The sequence below is a fragment of the Drosophila guanche genome, unplaced genomic scaffold (genome assembly GCF_900245975.1).
Source record: "Drosophila guanche unplaced genomic scaffold, DGUA_6, whole genome shotgun sequence".
Classification (NCBI taxonomy): Eukaryota; Metazoa; Arthropoda; class Insecta; order Diptera; family Drosophilidae; genus Drosophila; species Drosophila guanche.
The window spans coordinates 18804558-18814373 of NW_022995743.1; positions in this window are offsets into that span (position 1 = coordinate 18804558).

Below are 9816 nucleotides of genomic sequence, written 5' to 3' on the forward strand. Positions count from 1 at the left end.
TCGGCGACTCTGAATCCACATTTACGATATTTATTATCCGTATTTAGTTTTTATTATTTTCGTTTATTATTCGAAGATTTAATACAATTGAAAGGGGCGTGGCCGTGAACTACGATTCGGTTTGTTAAAGTGTACAATAGTTTAGAGCTCGATTAAAGTAACGGGTTCGCGATGGACATAGAAAGTAAAAAATTAATTGGACTGCTCGGAGATGCGCGGCGATCGACATTATTTTAGACTGGGACAAGAAAAGGTCAAAGCACTGCAATATAAGCAGTACGGAGGGAGCATACATATGCTTGCGCTTCTATGCACTGTGAGAGGGAGCGATGAGCGCGACCATGGTGAAATTAGTAAAAAGATGACGGAGTCACCACAGTCCTTATTCGAGGAGCACCAGCTTGTCAGTCGTTTGCCAAACGTTGACGAAAGAGGTTGTGTATCGCACGACTTTTTCATTGTCTTCTTCTTTTTCTTCATTGTTTATGAATGAAGGCGTAAACGGAAGACAATGAAATATGCATGCAACTTCTATTCTATTTTGGATGTGTATGTATTGATTTTTTTTTCAAATAATTATTTTTTAGACATGTCTCCAAAATATTTTTTGTTATGCCCCTCCAAATCTTTACTTTGCTGTCAGCAGAAACAATAAAAGCGAATAGTGCAGAACGTAAAACGTTTGCTATCTCTCTCTAGCGCTTGCCTCTCTGAGAGCTGAGAGAGCGTGGTGAATAAGCTGGTGCTCCTCCACTCAGCTGACGACGTCACCTTGTTAGTAATTTCACCATGATCGCGACCAGAGTAAATTTGTATAAGAGATTATACAGAGAGTATGAACATAAACAAGGCGAGCTGCTGATCTTAATAATTATGTATTTGCTGCTGCTCCGAACACATTGTATGGGTGCAGAGCTCTGATCTAGGGAGGAAGAGTACGCATCATGGAAAATAGTGGGATTTCAAATGAAACGAGAAGGGACGTGTGAGACGCTTTTTACGCGTCACAACTTTTATACCCGGCACTCAGGACTACATCTGCTACATCTACAACAATGTTCTAGTTATTCCACCATCCATCTGGGATGTTCTTTATTTGCACGTTCTTATGTGATATTTTAGCGACTATTTTCAAATACAACCATAAATAACACAACTCGGCAAAATCGAAGTTTCTTTTTCCTTTAGGAACCAAACCAACTTTTCCTGAAAGATTTAGTTTTTAAACCCGGTACTTGAAGAGTAAAAGGGTATATTGTATTTGTGCAAGCATGTAACACACAGAAGGAAACGTTTCCGACCCCATAAAGTATATATATTCTTGATCAGCATCAATAGCCGATTCGATTGAGCCATGTCTGTCTGTCCGTCCGGGCATCCCAAAGAATGTCAACACAGTTGACACAGACTCTCAGGGAAAGTACAGAAATAAGCAGCCCCGGACAGCCAGCGGATGTTCGTAGCAACACTGACGATGCGCTTGTGGTGCCGCCTCGTATAAGTAGCTCACACACTTCCCCTCCCCACACAACACCTACCCACATCCCACACACCCACCTACCTCAAACCGGGACAGACTAAGGTGTCATTCGACCCGGGCCGAGAGAATCAGTCTGGCTGGGGGCCCGGTATAAAAACTAGCCCAGTCGTGAACGGAGAGCTCAGGGAAATGGCAGCCCCCCGTTCTAATGATGCCTTACCCGGGCAACGTGGATCTCTGCCTGGGCTGACCATTCCCCTTCTCTGCATCTCGTGGGATCAGAATGTATAAAAATAATAATAATAATAAAGATAAAAAAAAAAATAAAAAAAATGAGACAGACACTCCCCAAACGTCTGAAGGGAGCAATCCCAAGCAGGGAAAGGCAGCGGCCCAAAGGCCTGGCCTAACCCGCTCGATAGCAGGAAAGACCTGCTCGGTTGAAAGCGAGGGTGCGAGCCCGTCGGGGCCCCACTCCAATCCTGGGGTGGGTGGCACAGCACCCCCCAATACCGACGCCTTGGAAAGGCAGCTAAGCAACATTTCGGATGCCCGACCTTATGGCAAAGTAGAGGGGGAGGTTGGGCCATCGTATGCCGAAAAGAGGAGTGCAGGGCGCATACTCCTCCACCCCTCAGAGGACTGGCTGAAGAAAGTAAAGTGGGCCTCGGAAGTGCTTCCGAACTTTACTCTGGAACCTCATAGACCGCCGCAGCAACCAAAAAGGCAGCGCTCGCAAGAGACGTCTGGACCAGCTGCAAAGCGATCCAGGATATTGCCAAATGTGTCCTTTGCGCAGATTGGCAAAGAGAGGACGCTGATAGGCGTCGTCTACAAAGGCAGCGGGGACGGAAGAATCCTGAGGAACCTGTGGAAGTGCGTGGAAGCGGCACTGGCCGACCGCTGCTTCGAGGGATGGTTCCAGGGCAACACGAAAATTATAGCCTGTGAAGATGAGCGCTCCGTTCAGCTGTATAAAGCAGCGGTAGCGCAAGTAGGCGAAGTTTACCCAGGCGCTAAACTAGCAGCAGTCGACTGGAGCGAAGTGCCCAGCAGCCCGAGGGCGAGAATTTGGGTGCCGGCCTCCATAAGAGAGCCAGAACGCATCCTGCTAATGTTGCAGTGATGCAACCCAAACCTTCCAACAGCGGACTGGAAGGTGGTCAAAGTTTAAGCGACCCACAAAGCAAGCCGTGGTCGTGCTGAACAAAAAGTCTCTGGCCCCGATAGAGGCAGCCAAAAATGAGCTCAACTTTGGGTTCGGCTCTGTCACCGTAAAGGTGTACAAGTCGGATGCAGCGGCCGGGGTGCGTCCTGTTGACAACCCAGTCGAGCAGGATGTTGCCTCGGAGATCGAGGCACCCGACAACGAGCTAGAGTTGGCCCAAGAAGGTGAATCCCTAGAGTCGGAGCTGATGCTGGAGTTCGAGGCAATGTGCCTGAACGAAAGCTCCGGCAAGTCGGACGCCGACAATACAGTGGTGGACGCCACAATACCCAATGGGGAAGCTCGGACATAAATGTAAGGGGTGAGTCACTTTTCAGCTTCATCCTAAACTCGAATCTGGTTCTCTGTAATCAGGGAAATGACCCCACCTTCAGTATAAAGAACCGACAGGAGGTCATAGACCTCACCCTAGTGTCCCATAGCATACTAGGCCTTATCAAGGGCTGGAGAGTCCTAGAAGAGCACTCCTTCTCCGACCATAGGTACATAGAGACGATAATATCTCTCGAATGCCCAATAGCTGATAGTTATATAAACCCCAGGAAAGCCAACTGGGAGGCAAATTCTAAAACCCTGGAAAAAATTCTTCCCCCAACAGGATCAACATGCCCTGATACACAAGACGAACTTAACAGTCTTGTAAATAGATTCACGGAGGCATGTAATAAAGCCTTTAAGGCCGCGTGTCCCCCCATAAAACCGAGAGGGAAGAATAAACCCCCCTGGTGGTCGAAGACCATTGAAGTCCAACGTAAAAGCTGCAGAGCTAATTTTAATAGAGCCAAAAACAGCAACGAGGTCGATCTATGGGCAGACTACAAGACCAGCCTTGCCCTTTACAAAAAAGAAACTACGAGAGCGAAAAGAGCCTCCTGGCCAAAATTCTGTACCGAAATCGAAGAAACGGCAGAAGCCGCAAGGCTGCGCAAGATCCTCTCGAAAACGTATACCTCTGTGGTATACATCAAGAGTACAGATGGTGCATGGACCAAGTCCAGCAAGGAGTCCCTACACATCCTACTCGATACCCACTTTCCAGGGTGCACAACCATCGAACCACCGGATCGCCCCGGTGAAGGCCCAGCCACATCGATGGCGCACCTACTCACAAAACTGAACATTTGCTGGGCAGTGAACAGCTTGAAACCGTTCAAATCGCCAGGTCCAGACAAGGTGATCCCAGCTCAACTTCAGAGAGCTGGGGACCAACCTATCCGCTGGCTACAATGTATCTTCAAAAGATACTAAAGGTAGGAAAGATTCCTAAAGCATGGGTCAAGGCAGAAATTGTCTTCATCCCGAAAGCGGGAAAAGCCTCCTACTCGACGGCAAAGGACTTCAGACCGATTAGTCTGACCTCCTTTCTCCAATCATGACAATCATGAAACCTCAGATGCTGTCAGACTCACAACACGCATACCGGAAAGATAAATCCACGGAAATGGCCCTACACGAAGTAATTTCAGGTATAGAGAAAGGTCTACACCTTAAGGAATACTCCCTAGCGGCATTCCTTGATATTGAGGAAGCCTTCAAGAACGTCGAACCAGGAGCCATTACGGCTGCCATGACTGACCTGAGGGTGGTCCGCCACTTGGTGACGCTCATCGATAAATTTCTCACATGCAGGACGGTGACATCATCAATGACATCATCGTCCCCTCAGACAAGGTATGTGTTTACACCCCGCAAGGAGGTGTCCTGTCTCCCCTCCTATGGAACATTGACTTCTAGGGGGGGTGGCTCCAAAGTAGTGGCACATGCAGACGACGCTGTCCTAATGTTCACGGGAAAATTCCCCCAAACACTCTGTGATCTTATGACCACAAAACTTGCTCGATTGTCAGAATGGACAAGATCGTGAGGATAAGGTGTAAATGCCTCGAAAACGGAATTTTTACCATTTACTAACAAGTACAAAACCCCGACACTTAACCCCCCAACATTAAACAAATATGGGTTAACCTTTAGCGACAGTGCCAGTTATCTTGGGTTGGTAATGGACAGGAAGTTCAAATGGAACCTAAACACGAACAAAAGAGTGAAGAAGGCCACAATGGCCCTATACACCTGCAAAAAAACCATTGGACTAAAATGGGGCATGAACCCATCAATGGATATACCAAGCTGTAGCCAAACCAAGACTGCTCTACGGAGTCACAGTATGGTGGCCGGCTCTGTCAAAAAAGACAATCACCGCTCAACTGGCAAAAGTCCAACAAACGGCCACCCTTTGCATCAGTGGCGCTCTCCGCAACACACCAAATGATTCACTAAGTTCCATCCTATGCCTGCAGGGCATTCACCTTGCAGGGAAGGAACAGGTAGCACGGGCAGCAATACGGCTGCGAGACTCGGACCAATGGACGTCACGCCCCTATGGTCACTCGGCGGTCTTTAGGGACACTAACATAGTACCTCATAGAACTGACTATTGCGTTCCCAGAGAGTACACAGCCACCCCATATAATCCCCCGTAGAGAGGAATGGCTCAAGGGCACACATGGCCCAACGGGGCCATAAATATCTTTACAGATGTATCCAAACTTGATAAAAAAGTTGGCGAAGGAATTTACTCCGGGCAACTAAATATGAGGCATTCATTCCGCCTTCCAGATCACTGCAGTGTCTTCCAAGAGGAAGTCATTGCGATCAATGAGGCGCTGAGGTGCCTTCAAGAGATCTCAAGATATCTATAGTGAAGGCGGCACTGAAATCACTAAACGCGATTTCGTCGACCACAGTGGCAAATTGTCGCAAAACTCTACATGAGATGGCAATGAAATATGTTATTAGCCTAATATTGGTCCCGGGACACCAGGACATCGAAGGCAACTGCATAGCAGACGAGTTGGCCAGATCTTGCACTACACTCCCCCTTAATCAAGATAAGGAGGAAATACGTATGCCAATGGCCACTTGCAAGCTCAAAATAAAAGAGTACTATACCCTACAAACAACCAACAGATGGCAAATGGTCACGGGTTGTCGCATCACCCGACAAACGTGGCCAGACATCTCGAAAAAACGCTACGCTGAACTATGCCTTATGGCAACCACGCAAATACGCTGGGTGCCCCCAGGACGAGGATGAGGAGGAGACAGTAGAACATCTGTTCTGCTCCTGTCCGGCTCTCAGTAAAAGGAGACTAAGATATCTAGGCTCACCTTTTCTTAACGACATTTAAGAAATGTCTACTATAGGTCCCAGGAAGATAGAAAACTTTATGAGAGCATCTGGATGGGAGCACTGCAGAGCACCGTGACAAACGGGAGGAGAAGAGGAATTAGATCCAAGCGGAATCACAACTGGCCGAAACCGGCCTAAGTGTGTCGAGATTGCAAAATTCCAACAACCGACCTAACCTAACCTAACCGTAGCCACAATGAAGAAATTAATTTGCAGTGGCTAAACCCACCCCGTCCCGCAGTTTATATTTTTTTTTTACATTCTCTCATTCACACTCTGCTTCTGCTGTGTGCGGCCACTGCGTCTGCCGCGAGTCTGTGGGTAGGGAAGGGGAGCGAGCTAAAGGAGCATGTTGGTGTGAGAAGTGTTGTAGATGTGGATGACAGATAAAAAAAAATGTTGAATTTGACAAAACACCGCTAAGGTGCAGAAGTAGTACTAATTGCCGGGTATAAAAGTTGTGACGCCTAAGAAGCGTCTCACACGTCTCTTCTCGTTTTTTTCTATATTTATGTCCCTCCGGAACCGACTTATCCGATAATGCGGTGCTTTCTCCATCCTGCTGATCAAAAATCTCCGTCCACTCCGATAGCGCAGCAGCTACTTTCGTTTGCCACTCCAGGGCAACGTAAGCTGCTGGTGGCCAGGTTCATCTACCGAATCGATCATCACGGAGAAAATGCAGCCAGTTACGACTGTAGCGTCCGTTTTCGTCGAGTCCACTCCTAAGGCATTATGTATTGCATGCATTTCGATCCCATCAGCTAATTAACGTCCCGGACCACCGGATATTTTCCTGTCACAGGTACCAGATCTGTGGTGCCAAAACCACTGGTGGGAGTCCCACCAAAGTACCATCTTGTTTTTATTCCCGGTACTCGAAGAGTAAATAGGGTACATTGTATTTGTGGGGAATAACGGATGTTTCTAACGCGAAGAAGGATACGTTTCCGGCCCATAACGTATATATATTCTTGATCAGCATCAATAGCCGAGTCGATTGAGACATGTCGGTCTGTCCGTCCTGATGAGCGCCTAGTACTCAGAGACCATAAAAGCTAGAGCCACCAAATTGTGCATCCAGACTTCTGTATGCTCACACTATTACAAGTGCATTTAAAAAATGAGCCCTGCCCCCTTCTGCTCACCTAAAAGGTCGAAAGCCTCCCAAAGCTACAATTTTGAAGATACAAGAAAACTAAAAACGCCATTCCGTAGGGAATGACCAAATCTATCAGAACACCGAATCCGGTGGATCCGATTAGATCATTATTGGCTATTATTATCCATTTCTCACTAGTTTCCATCTCAAAACATTCAATGGGTGGCCCAAAATGCACTTTCAATAAGACTTTGAGTATTCCTCAAAGTAACGTTCAATTACGTCGTGGAGTTCATCACTAGTTATATGTAGATAGCATTCGAGAACGATATTTCGTAAACATCTCTTGCGATACATCATACAAAAAGTAATCCATCCCAATATTTCCATGTTCAATTTTCAAATCCAGCTGCTGTACTACTCCGAGTTTCGCCTCAAGAAGAGCCTGTTGATCAATCTGTTTATTCTCCGATTGCAACCACTCATATGTTTTTTCAAACGCATCTACCGTTTTAGGTGAATGGGGGTCACGATAGCTGTATAAGCTAAAAATTCCATCTGATCTTATTTTAGCGCCCGCTCCATAGGCCCCATTCTGTTCACGAACCACAGGCAGAAGATACTTAGACGACAAAAGCTTGGCAAGAACCCACAACGAGGGATGATCTTTATGCAAATATGGAACTGCAAAGAATGCTTTTGCACAGTAGTTGACAGGAATGTTCATGAGGTATTGTTGACAGCTTGGATGCAAGAGAGTAATATCGCTGCTTTCGTTCATTGTGATGGGTATGAATCTGAGCTGTTAATGGCCCCACGCATATTGCTCTTATTAAAAACATTATAGCAGAGACTTCAATTTACTTGCTCTGTTAGCTAACGCGGCCGCTCTGCGGATGATGTTAAGCTCTGTGTCCAGTATAGGGACATTTCATTTCACTCTCGCTTGCAATCAGATCTCAATAGCTTTCAGTCATTCTGTTGTGCAAATATGTATGTTACACCTTAATGCTTCAACTGTGAGACTGCCACCCTTCTGTAGTAGATTTCTTCTAATAAACCTCCCGTCCTTAGTTAGTCGTTGAAAAATGCTTCATGTAATTTTAATGCACATCTTGATCAAGGAGATGTAGACAGCCCTGACTTGTTCATCCGCGTAAACTTTACGATTCCCATTAAACCCACTAGAAACTTTATTTCTTTGTTCCTTCCACTTTGTAAATCTTATTATGCCTTACACTAACCCTTTAGGGGTTTATGCTCGAATTATAATTCCTTCTATCACATTATATTCTCCACTAACTGCCTTCCTCTTCTTAAATCTCTTATACTAGCCTACCTCCCCCGTAGTTAGCTTCATTATACCCGGTACTCGCTCTTGTTGTTCTTTTTACATGTCTCATTCACACTCTGCTTCTGCTTCACTCGGACCCTGCCTCTGCCCTCCCCCTGCCGATTCAACATCCGACTTTTAACCCTTTTATTTGTTTTTGTTTTTTGTGTGCGGACGGTGCCTCTGCCTCTGGTTCGAGTCTGCAGTGTGTGGGTCTAGGGAAGGGCGGCGAGCTAACGGAGCGTGTTGGTGTGAGAAGTGTTGTAGATGTAGATGACATATGAAGAAAAAATGTAAAATTTGACGAAACACCGCTAAAGTGCAGATGTAGTACTGAGTGCCGGGTATAAAAGTTGTGACGCGTAAAAAGCGTCTTACACAAAATATTTCTGATTTTGGTAATTTTGCTTGCTTAGCTCTTTTAGTTGTGTTTATCCTTAATTTTCCTCGAATATTAACCTAAAATCTACTTTTCTTGAATAGTCGCGACCGATTCGGTAAATCGCGCCGCTGCGTTCTGCTGGGTTCCGCACGTATAACACTACTCGACACGATTTTGCCGCTTCGATCCAGACCAACTTCTTATGAAAAATATGGGGATTAGAAATGGTTGGATAAAACTTGTCTATTCTCTTTTTTGTTTGTTATTTAATCGCTACAGCGAAATTGGATGGTCGCACGATGATGAGTCCGCATTGACCAGGTACTTCAGTTTATGTTGGGGAAATATTAGAAAATAAATATTTTACTGAAAATTTTGAGCTCAAAATGAATTGATTGCCGAACGGACACCAAAAACAATTTTTTTTCTATCTCTCTTTATATTTACAATTGTTTGTTTAAACAATAAGCAAATTGTATAGTTTATATTAAATTAACAGAAATAGCAGTTTTCCAATGGGCCCTCCTTTTAAATATAACATCTTTTCAGTTTGTTGGATTTATCTATCAGGGATATCGAGAATGTGGTATCTTTTCAGTCTTCTTACTGTTAGGCTATTGTCTAATAGACTTAAGGGTAAATTATTTTCGTAGTTGTGGAGTCTGTCAATGTATTTCTTACTAGTTTTTTTTTATTTCTTCTTTAATGGTTGGAATATTAAGATCTTTGTGGAAATTTGCATTAGATACGTAAAACGGAGCATTGACAATGTGTGGCAAAGTTTTTGATTGGTAACGCTGAAGTATCTCAATATTTGAGTTGCTAGTAGCCCCCCAGAGCTGTATAGAGTAGGCCCCAACAGGCTTCAGTATGGATTTGTAGAGGCGAATTTTGTTTTCCAAAGAAGTTTCTGATTTTCGACTTATCAACCAGGACATTTTTAGTGTTTCTTAAAAATTTTAGCAAGAAAGTTCCACAATTGGCTACGTAACTAAACTATCCGGGAAACAAGTAACTACCATAAATGATAGAAACTCTATTTACCCAGAACGAGCACATAAACCATGTTATTGTTTCCCAATCAAGCCCGACTATCTCAAT